The following is a 12,777-nucleotide window of genomic DNA, read 5'->3' on the forward strand; positions in this document are numbered from 1 at the left end:
GCTGGTCTACTATTCTCAATGTGCACCTTCCATCTGAGATAGCTACTCCTTTTTGATATCTGCATTCCAACAAACAAGACTGAGACAGGCAAAAATGTATGGCATGCACTTTGCCTTTCAGGACATAGCCTGAAAGTTATCTCCATCACATTCTTTCACACCCTAGAACTTAGTCACGTGGACTAGAACTTAGTCACATGGCCATACCTAGATGCATGGGAAAAAGGAAATAACATTGGCTATCACCAAACTTAACATTGAAAGGGTGAGACTGGAAATGTGGGACAACTGGCAGTGTGGATTTGCTGCAGCTGGATTTATTCTCATTTTGTTACCATCCTGATGTCCCGTGATAAGACAGAGCAAATATAATGTCTAATTCCTTTCCCAATATATTGGAGAGAGAGAACACTAATCATTTTGGCTGATGATGTGATCTTCTAAGAGTTTCTTAGAGTTAGAGGTTAAAGAAAGTCTGTAATACTAATATTGCTGACGTATTGTCATTTAGTTATTTTCAGGAAAACATTCAGATGCAGTACTAATATCTAATTTTTTTAGTGACTTGTTTAATAACAATAAAAATATAGCATAGTTTCTATTATGAATAGGCCATTAATACTGGTATTAACCCTAAAATTCAAAACTCCTTTCTTTAACCCCTGTCCGTTTTTCTGTCTTGCTCCTTCTATCTTTCTATTCTGACATTTTTAACACATGCCTACTACATAAAATAGCAGTATATGTTGTGGATGGCATTTCAAAAATGCTAAAGAAAACTTACAAAATAACACTAATTATTATCACTATTATAGTTAACAACTGTACAACTATAATTATTAAAGTCAACAACTTTTCATATATTCTTTAAAGAAAATAAAGCAATCTCATGTATATTTGTTCTTAGTGAATCCATTAGTAGACAAGAAAACATTATTTGAGAGGACGTATGGGAGTATACTTGAAACAGGATAAAGCAGCTTGAGAAAACTTGAAAAGCATGAAAAACACAAGAATAACAGAACAGAACTCTTAACTCTTCCTGTCTCCAATGAACTAAAATGCTTCTAACTTATTTCCATGCCCTTTCTTCTTGGGGAAATGGCCCTCAAATACACCATTTCGAACCATTTCTCTGTCATCACTACATTCCTCCCATTTCTGTGACCAACTGGAAGAGATGATTTCCCCTTTCTACTATGCAGCTTGAAAGAATAAGAATGCACACAGACTACTCAAGCAATAAAATACAAACTCATAAATAATGATATAGCTATACATTAATAAGATTGAAATTCCTAAGGGATATTGAAAAGCAGCTTATTAATATACAGTCCCACTGCATGGCTATATGAGGAAGACTTGGAGAGAGATCAAGATGTGATAAGAAAGAAGAAGATTCAGGGGATCTCTTGATATCAGCATTTGGCCTCTGTATCAGAAGGGATGGATGTTATTCAAGGTCAGGATTCAGTAAATTGTGATTTACAGACCAAGTCAGACCCACCACATTTTGTAAAAAAAAAAAAAAAGTTTTCTTGGAACATAGAAGGCTCATTTGTTTATCTCTTGTCTATTACTGCTTTTATGCTATAACAAAAGAGCTGAGTATTTGTGAGGATATGGCTCCCAAGGCTGAAAATTTTTACTGTGTTACTTTAGACAGAAAAGTTTTGCCAATCCCTGCCCAAAGTACACTGCAATCATGAAAACAAATCAAGAAAAAATCAAACAGATGAAAATCTCAGGGAGTATAGTAGATATTACTACTCCCCACCAATATTTCTGGTTTTCTTTTCCATTCAGGCATTCAGAAGGCTTTCACTTCCTTGGCCCCTTGAACTTAGGTAAGGCTGTAACAACTTGCCTTGGCAATAAAATGTGAACAGAAGCGTCATGAATCACTTCCTGGTTGAAGTATTAACTGGAAAATGTGTATTCCTATGTTCTCTCTCATTCTGCTGCTGTAGTTATTATAAGCTGATGGTGTGAAGGTTTAGGCTGGGATGCTGGGAAGGTATAGCACCACCATGTATGATAAGTGCCTGGAAAGCTGATTAAACCTAGCAGAAACTGTATGAGGGACAGAGTAAATCTTTGATGCTTTAAGCCACTGAGATTTGGGACTGTTTATTACCATAATATTTACCCAGTTATAATGACGGATACAGAGCATAACTTTTTTTTTATCATGCATTAATACTCAATACATTCATAGTAAAACACCAGGAAACCAGCATGAACATGACAGGTATAGAATAGACTTCCCCAATGGAATTTGTGAATAATATCTTATTTCAGTTACCGTATTCTTCAGCTCTTGGTTCTTTTTAAATTTTCTATCTCTTTGTTGAAAGTCTCACTGAGTTTTTCCACTCCTCTCTCCAGCCCTGTGAGCATCTATGTAATCATTACTTTAAAGTCTTTGTCAGGCTGATTGCTTATCTCCCTTTCATTTAGTTCTTTTTCTGAGGTGTTGTCTTATTCTTTCTCTTGGAGCATATTCCTCTGTCTCCCTATTTTGCTTGACTTTTTTGTTTGTGACTGTCAATTAGCTGGAAAAACTACTTCTCCTAAACTTGGAGGAATGGTCTTGCATGTGGGTCATCCTTTGTATAGACTGTGTGTGCTTGATGACTTTTGATGGATGACTGGAGCTGTGGCCTGGTGAGGACTGAAAGCCCCTGGGCTCTCCATGCATGGACACCCAGGCAGGACAGCTAAGGCTAAAGTGGGTGGAAGCTGGGGTGTCCTGAGGCTCTACATGCAGAAGGTACCTTGGCAGGATAGTTGAGGCTGAAATCGTTATAAACCAGGGTGTTCCAGGACTCTCTATATGGAGTGTACTCTGAAGGGATGGCTATTGCTGAGGAGTACAGGCTCAGAGGTCCTCAGGTTCTTCATGCAAGGTGCACCCAGGCAGGACAGCTAAAGCTAAAGTGGGTGTGGACTGGTGAGGTCCTTGGGCTCTCATGCAAAATGTACCCTGGCAAGACAGCTGAAGCTGAAGTGGTTGCAAGCTCATGAGTGTTATTTTAAATGGAACTAAAATTTTAAGGGCTAAGAATGCATATACATTCTTACCAATACTCCCATATCAACATATTTTAGAGTGGCAAATTACTGTAGAATTAAGACAGTCTGTCAAAGAATTATAGTCATAGGAAGGAAAATATAATCAAAATTAGATGAACATCATAAAAAAGAAAGGTTTGACATAATGCAGTTTAAATTATCAGCTATTTATTCCTATCTAAGGTTTAAGACAAAACCCTACTTTCCATAATACTATAATTTTTTTCACCATTATCATTTATACTAGGTAAAATAGCAAATTGTGCCAGTAGCCCATTATTTAACAATAATAAAGTTTACAATGTGTTTGTTCCTTTTGAACTGTAGCATAAAAGAAAATACGTTTTAAAAACTGAAGTTTGAGTTAGTGGGAACTTTTGTTTTCAAACAAAAAGAAGAAATTCAAATGCTTAGTTTTTTTTCCCCTCTCCTGAGTTTGCTGGTATTGGGGCTGGGTTAATAAAGCTCACAAGCTTGGGTCTTTCCTAGCAGTTATTAATTTTCCATGAGATGAACACTGAGATAATGTGGAAGGTTTCTTTGTCTAGTCACTCTGAATGTTAGAATGTGGTTTGACCAGATTTCTCCAGCATATAATCTTCTTATTCTCCCCAACCAGCCAAACCATTATTTGTGAATCTGGCAAATTTTTCAACTATTTAAATTCTGGATTCATAGCTTTTCATTTCAACTAAGTTTCTAGACTCTCTTGGATAAATGGAAATAGTAAGAGTTGACAAAAGTAAAAAAATTTAAATCCTGACACTTGAAAAGTCTTGCGGAAACATCTCCTGTATCTATTCCCCTGTTTATATAAAGGATTATAGTGTGCTTTCCATTTAGAAATTATTAAAACCACACGTATTTTTTAAAAAATCACAGGAAAGGGAGTAAATGTTACATGTATACACATATATACACACACATACATGGTAATCTACTGATAATTAAAACTTTTAAAATGAGTGTATAGTAATTGAATTTTAAAACAAAAGTAGATACAGAAATAAATTTGAGCAGAGCACACTTCACAAGAAATAACTTCATCATAAAATTTCTATTATGTCTTCATTAATATTCTCCCTGAACTGTTGTAGCACATTTATTTTATAAATCGAGTCACAAAGGATTTTTTTTTTCAGACTCAAATTGGTAAAACTATTTGGAGCATGAAAGAAAAGATCAAAAGGGCCAACTGGGAACAAAGCACAGTGATCAGAATTCAGGATAAGCCACAACACATAATAATCCTAATTACCAATCTTTAATTAAACCACAGGGAGAATTTATGCCCTGAATAAACTTGTTCTCAGAGCTTTTTCTGACTTCAAGATAGAATGTTTTGATGTTTCTAAATATCAGCCAAGGAGGAACCTTATTATTTAATGTTTTATGATCTATAGAAATCTAAAGTCAAGAACATATGTTAAATGCGAAGTTCAAGACAAAATATGGTCTTCAGGGGTGTTGTTGCAAAATATTTGAATTTAGCAAGCTAATTAATTCTGACATAATTGACAAATTTATGAATGGCCAACTGATGAATTAAAGCACAGAGTATATTGGCAATATATTTAATGGATTCATATAAAAATAACCTGCTGTTGCAAAGTAGATTTCCTCTGGAGGAAAAAAACAAAGCCAAATAGGTTTATGTAGTTGGGTATGTTATTAATGTGGGTTAGCTTATACTTGGAGGAATAGCCTATTCAAAATGCCTTGAATAAATTTCACATTTCTCATTTTCCTGGCTATTGGGCTGACAGAGTTTTGATTTTTTTTCTAACTCCCAAAATTCTTTCTTTGAGAGCCTATACTTGGGTATAGCAGGCCACAGTTTAGTCAAGGAGGCTGAGTTGAGTTTCCATAATGGAAGATCCACTATTAATTTCCACCTGTGTTAAACTTTGTCAACATTACACACTGTAACAGTTTGCCCAATAGCTTGAAGTTTCTTTTAAAACAGTTTTATGTATGTGTATATAAGCAGACCTGGATTTTTAGTAGTACTTTTTAGTTTTAGGCTTTATCTTTTCCTTTGCTTAAAAATTTCAGAAATTTCTAGAAAATTATATACCATGTATAGTATCTGACATCTCTTTTCTAGGTCTTACCTCACTCTCACAGGGATGGTACCCCTGTGTCTTAGTTCATTTGGACTGCTGTAATGGGATATCATAGATGGCTGTCTTCTTCCATGCCCTCACAGGGCATAAGGGTCAAGGGAGCTTTGTGGGATCTTTTTTCTAAAGGCACTAATCCACCCTCATGACTTAATCACCTACCATAGGCCCCACCTCCAAATACCATCACTTGGAGTTTTAAGGTATGAGCACCCAAGTCCTCAAGGTGCCAGTGGTCCTTCATTTGAAACCACTGGGCATCCCCACCCCCATCCCAGATCTTACACTCTGGTCTTGTGATAGAAGTAGCAGCTCTGATGATCTCTGAATTATCTTTAGGGTCATTCTTCCATTTTCTTAGAGAGGAGCTCAAATTTCTCTTGAGATGGCAAATTCATACTAATCTTATCAAATAGTTGCTTGACCACATCCTTAGTGTTCTTGTTTTTTGCTGGATAGGCTGAAGATTTACCAAATCTTTAAGTTCTTCTTCCTTTTCTGCTTACCAATTCTATCTTCAAATCATTTCATTCTTCCATCATTTTGCTATAAGCAATCAGGAGGAGGAAAGGCACATCTTCAACACTTTTGCTAAGAAATAGCTTCAGTTAAATATCCAATTTCATCACTTGCAAGTTTTACCTTCCACAAAACAGTAGAGCATGACCACAATTCAACCAAGTTTCTTTGTCAATTCAGAATAAAGATCACCTTTTCTCCAAGAAGTTCCTCATTTCTTTCTGAGATCTTATCAGAATGATCCTCACTATCTATATTTCTACTAACATTCTGTTCAGGATTACTAAGGTAGTTTCTAAGATAGAGGTTTTCTCTATACATCTAGTATTTTCTGCCTAGGCTCTCACCCGAATTGACTTTGAAGGTCCAGTCACAGCAGCATAGTCTTTTTCTAGCATGCACCTCAAAACTCCTGTAGCCTGTCTTCATTACACAGCTCCAAAGCTGCCTCCACAATTTTAGTTTTGTTTTGTTTTATTTTACAGCAGTACCCCACTCCTGGTACCAAAATTTGGGCTGCTACAATGGAACACCATAGAATTCGTGGCTTATCAACAACTGAATTTTTTTTCTCTTCTATAGTTCTGGGGGCTGGGAAGTCCAAAATCAGGAGTCAGTAGATTCAGAGTCCAGTGAGGGCCCACCTCCTGGTTCATAGACAGCATCTTCTTGCTGTGTCCTCACATGGCAGAGGGATGAAAGAGCTCTGTGGAGTTTCTTTTATAAAGGCACTAATTCCATTCATGAGGGTTCCACTCTGATGACCTAATCACTTCCCAAAGGCCTCACAGCCAGATACCATCACATTGGGGATTAGGTTTCAACATAAATTTTAGGAGAACACAACATACAGTCTATAGCATCCTATAGCATGTTTATGCTTTATGATTTTCTCAGCATTGGAATGGTAATCTGAGATATAGAAATGTTGGGAAGTTAGTCTCAGTTAACAGTTGAGCTTTTGAGTAAGTGTTGGCTAAACCCTACCACTGAGATTTCAGGAGCTCTTCTTGGCAAAAAAAAAAAAAAACTTTCTAAGGCATTTTTAAATTTTGGATCCTATGAGAATGCCAATGTCTCATATAAAAAGAGTTTTTGTTTGTTGTTTGTTTCTTTGTTTTTAAGTCAATCCAAAGTAATGTCTGTTCTTTAAAAAATTTGCATTCCAAAGTAATACCAAAGGATTGTCATTGGTCATCCAACATATATATCATCAATGCTGAAATTGCCACACATCATTTAAAAACAAAAATTTATTATTAAACATAGACACAATGTCTTATCTAAGGAATTATACATTTTGCTTTTTTTGCCTTTGTCTAAACAAAACCTTCTTACTAATGCCTCAGACTGTCGATCTACTCTATTTTAAATAATACAGTATTTGGGTAATAAAACTAATTTTAACGAAAATATTATAAGTAACGTGTAAATTCCAGAGATAATTAGTGACATTTCTTAATATTGTGGTATCATTTTTCCTCCAGGTGATTGTAGGAAACTGGCTACAGCTGCTACTGAACTCATTCAGAATGACAATATGTTTAAGGAGCTGTCTCATCTGGTGTAGAGAAGATATCTGGGAAAATAATCTTTTTTCATTTTAATTCTGAGAACTTGGTGACCTGGCTTGTGTCCAAGTCTGATTTTTAAAAAATTAGATCCAAACCAGGTTACTGTATGCCAGCTTCCCTGTTACTTATTTATAAGAGTAAGAAAGAACAAATCCCTGATCTCCTAAGGAACATTAACCCATGGGATACAACATTCTTAGAAAAGAAAATGAGGGTTTGCGAGGACTAATGCTTATTACTAGTGAACAATGGAAACATAAAGTACTTTAAACTAAAAATAGATCCGATATGACAAAATTGAGACCCCAGTAATCTACCTCTGGTACATGAGTGTGTTATGTATTTTTCTCTGTGAGAGTGACATTTTATCCTTTATTGCCAGGAAACTTCTATTTTTTTGTTTCCTTCCCAAAAGCCTAATAAGATCATGGTGAATACTGTGTGAACCAAAGATTCTTTATTTAACATAAACATTGCTTTTAAGAATGCCATGAATTGATTTGAGATAAAATTGTAAATAGGACAAGAAAATCAGCTGCTGCCCAATCTAGTTTCAAGCCTCTTTCTTATTTCTTCTTCAGGACACCAACTGGTGGCTCCTGATGCCATGGGGAGGAGTTCCTAGAGGCCAGCAACTACTTCTTAGTTAACTTTTTAATGTTTATTTGAGCACACTTTCCCATGAATAATTTTTAAATGATGAATAGAAATTAAAAATCATTTCTTTGGTCGAGGGAGGGAGATCTTGCTGGCAAAGTGCCGGCAGGGGAGCCATATTAAAGTGAATGAGTGCTGAGATACATCCTTTCCATATAGGCCTTAAACACTGATAAAGAAAACCTTTAAGCATGACACTATCTCTTATACATCTTTGAGAACACATCTCCTAATTTTTGATAACAAAAATAAGAAAAGAAATTTTAAAAAGGGCAATTTAATTAAAAGAAAATAATAAATGTGGAAAAATGAAGAGGAGTAAATTTAAGTTTTTGATGTTTAAAGTTGCTTCAGAGAGGATATAAGGCATAACTACTGACTTCAACAGCTCAAGCCAACTTTCAACACTTGTATAAGTCACTTCCTCTGTATTATGTTGGCCTGAATATGCTTTACATTTAGCTATGTTTTAGTGAGCCTAATGACTTTGTTGGAAGGATGTAAGGCATGACAAATATTGTAGAATGATAGAAGAGGTTGATCAAATCTTGGGGAAAACTAATGGGAGTAATTTGAAAGGGGAAAAATTGTGATAATTCGTTTTTCTAAAGCTTTTGGAAACTATCCTTGTACTTTGAGATTTCCAGCTATTAAAATAAGGCCTTAATATTAAAACAGATGTAGAAATATACCTGAACTTATAATTATAGGGTGATGAAGAACTGTTTTTAAAGGTTTAACTTTTGGAGGTTGGACAAAAAGAAGACAACTGAAAGGAAGTAGTATTACTACTATTATAGCTGCTAATAAATGTTTTATAGAAAATAGTTCAGGAAAATAAAACAGTTGTTTAAATTTATTATAGTACATAAGGAAAGTGATAAATGTAGACATTAGCTCATTAATGATGACATCAGCAGGGGAACACAGCAACAATAAAACACAGTTTTTAACCAAATGAGTTTCTGCTTTTATTTTTTTTAATAGATTTTATTTATTTATTTGACAGAGAGAGAGAGACACAGGAAGAGAGGGAACACAAGCAGGGGGAGGGGGAGAAGCAGGCTTCCCGCGGAGCAGGGAGCCCAACGCGGGGCTCGATCCCAGGACCCTGGGATCATGACCTGAGCTGAAGGTAGATGCTTAACGACTGAGCCACCCAGGCGCCCCAAATTTCTGCTTTTAAAGCTTGCCAGGGGCGCTAAAAGAAAATTATCTGGTACAAGTATGTAAATGAGTATGCTATTGGTAGGAAAAATCATATATAAAAATGCATGTAAATGTACATGTTATAATTCTGTTCTTATGCCTCAGATGGCAGTGGTGTAATGATCACCTGATTACATGAATTATTTTTGTAATTATAGAAAAGGCAGAAAAAAATAAGGAAGTAGCTTCCTAAGCTTTTGGTCTCTAGTTGAAGAGACTAAAATTATTTTTGTAATTATAGAAAAGGCAGAAAAAAAATAAGGAAGTACTTTCCTAAGCTTTTGGTCTCTAGTTGAATCTATTCTAAAGGAGACCTAATACCATAGGCTGCTCTGAAATGAAGGAGCAAAGAAGTCATACCTTTCTTTTTAAAGAATTAGTATTACCTCATCAGTTTTCTAATATTCAAATCATCTCTAATTTACTTTATAAGCATTAGTATCAATATATATGGACATATAATTAATTGCAAACATTTTGAACCTCAACAATTATGTGATGTTTGAAAATATTCTAAATTCAAAATGTTATTGACAGCAATTTACTGGCTATTTTCTAGACAGACCATTCTTTGAGAAGGGGAGATTAAAAGGGTACAACACAATTTCTCCAAGAGTTATTTATAATCACTGGTTAGCATCAAAATTAGAGTTATTTAAATTGTTAATCCTGGTTTTTATTCAGTGGAGTCAAATTAAATCTTCACTAATACAGGAGAAGTTTATAGTTTAATTTTATACCTTCTTTCAAATTCAATTTAGTACCACATAAATGTACTTTTCCATATTAATTTTTTCATGAAGGGCACAATTTTTACTTTGAAGGAAAAAAAGAATAGTTCATTGAACAAATTCAAGAGCCTTTTACTTCTGGCCTGTATTATGGGAAAATAAATTTAGAAGAGCCAACTTTTGATTAAATCATTATAACTATAAAAGATTAGAGCAGGATTCTCTGAAAGTAAAAACTATTGATCAATAATAATTTCAAAAACACTATTGCTAAAGGCAAGTTCATCCATATGTATGATTAAAGGTAAAAAGAGTTTGAAATTCATCTCTTATTCATTAGTGAGGTATAATAGACAGCCAGAAAGTTTGTTCATAATATTTTCAAGTACATTTCTAAAGCTAAGATTTGGTATATAACCTTAAGTAAAATACTCTTTTTTTTTTAAAGATTTTATTTATTTATTACAGAGAGACAGAGCATGAGTGGGGAGAGTCAGAGGGAGAAGCAGACTCCCTGCTGAGCAGAGAGTCTGATGTGGGACTCGATCCCATAACCCTGGGGTCATGACCTGAGCCAAAGGCAGACACGTAACCCACTGAGCCACCCAGGCGCCCAAAATACTCTTAATCTTATGCTTAACCTTGTGCCATATAGTAAAAATGAATCTTAGCAATATCCTGGATAAATTTTAGGACAATTTGTTGTAAAAATCACTAAAATTGAATGCCCTATATCTAATAATATCTTGCTTTCTGACTGCACTCTTACTCCCACCATACTCTTGATAATCATTCATTCATTCATTCATTCATTCATCTATTCATCTTTTTGTCTGATTCTAAGACTGGCAGTTTTATGAGAACAAGGACCTTACTTGTCTCTTTCACTTATACATTTCCATGTATATCCACTTTCCGGAATTTTCCTGTTCTCATAACTGGTGCTTGCTTACTGTTGACAGTCACACAGAAAAATTAATTCATGACTTTTTTGTAGTTGTGACCTGTGATTTCCTTGGTTTCACCTAAGAATCTTTCCTATATTTCAATGATTTAGCACCTATGGTATGCTGGTCAATATTTAAAAACTGCATCTCAGAAAAAAGAAAAAAGAAAAAAAGAAACACCCTCGTATGTAGCATTTGTCGATTTCTATGGTGAAATGGTCCTACCACTGATGATGTAGTCAGCTCATAGAATTCTTAAAAAATAACAAGCAACTCTTTTGAGTTAACTAGTGAGCTAACTCCAGCACACTACTTTATGTCCCCTGATTTTAAAGAGAAAAATTTCCTTTTGAGAATTTTCAAAAAAACTTCAAAAAGTTAAGAGTTTTTGTCTCCAGGATGCAAAGAGGTGGAAGGGGTATTCCTTGGGTCACATAGCAAAAAAATAGAGATATAAGTAGAACAAACTTTATTTATTAGTATAAAAATTCCAAATAACTATATAGATGATATTAATTATATAAGTAAATGGAATAAATAAAAGTCAGCTGCAGATCACAAAATATTAAACTGCAACAAATAGAGTCTGTTATTCATCAGAAAACTGGTGAATAAAACACTGAAAAAAAAATGTGCCTAGCTCTAGCATTATACAAATAGTTTCTATTTATGTTTATTCTATTGTGCTGGATCTTCTAATCCTGCTGGATGAAAATTAGGGAAAGTCTCATGAATTTTCAGGTCATTATAGGTAATGAATGTTCAGTATTTTTAAGTCCAGTCCAGTGTAATAGAAAGTTTAAGTGTCGTCCCTTCTCTCCTAAACTTCTCTGCTTTCCCATCACTGAACGGCTGATGGACAGTCACCTGAAGTAGAAAGAGAGTGAATGCAGGGCTCCTTCTCCTTCCCAATCTTCTACTTTTTCCTGTCTCCAATCCTTGTTTTGTTAACCAAGTGTGTTCCCTCTACTGGGTCAGAGGAAATGGAGGGAGAAAAGGAAACAGTAAAACTCTTGACTAGTGCTATTATTGTCAGGGGCCAGAACTATCTTTGGATTCGGCAGGTGTTTAAAGCTGACTCTTTTCTTCATGGGACACATTAGTGACTTTTTTCAGAGATTTAACCATCGCTCTTAGTATCTTGCTCACAGTTCCCTTCATATAGATGCTTGCATCTCCTCTGGCTGTTTTGGGCATCCCAGCAGTCATCTCGCTGTCAGGATTAAATTGGGTCTACAAGCATCTTTTAAGGAAATCCAGGAACTATGCTTTCCTGTCTTCCTCTTTCTTTCTGAGCCCAGACGGTTTTTAATTACAAGTTTATGTTCTTAACAAGAAGAGTACCATTCAATTTATCTATTTTTTCCTGAGGGATTTACTGGTTTGCATCTTTCAAGGAATTTGTCTATATTACCTAAGTCATCAAATGTGTTGTCATAAAGCGTTCAGAATATTTCATTACCATCTTTAAAGTCTATAAACTAGTATACCTTGTTTCCCTTTATTACTGTAGTAGGACTTCTGTTACAAATTTGAATACAACTGGCAAGAGCAGGCATGGTAGTCTTGTCCCAGACTTTTGGTAAAGTTTAAACACAGGAATTGGGACTTATTTCCCTGTAGCTCCCTCCTTTCCAAGTTTTTTTCACTCTCCTTTCAGCTGCTCTGACAGCCCATAACTACCCTCTGGTGCCCCAAGCCAGTAAAATTATGGATTTTTGTTTGAATTTCAGCTATTTTTGCCTGTGGACTGGTAAGCATGCTCAGAGAGAAGTTTCACATCAACACAAATAACAAATAGAGTTTTAGTCTATTTTGGGGGTCTATACAGCTGCAGTTTCTGCCTATTTTTGGTCATTTATCAGAGTTTCAAATAGTTGTTTTTACATATTTTGAATTGAATTCATAATTGTTATCTGTGGGGGGTATATGCATTCATTAC

Source organism: Zalophus californianus, chromosome 12 (genome assembly GCF_009762305.2).
Source record: "Zalophus californianus isolate mZalCal1 chromosome 12, mZalCal1.pri.v2, whole genome shotgun sequence".
In the NCBI taxonomy this organism is placed as follows: Eukaryota; Metazoa; Chordata; class Mammalia; order Carnivora; family Otariidae; genus Zalophus; species Zalophus californianus.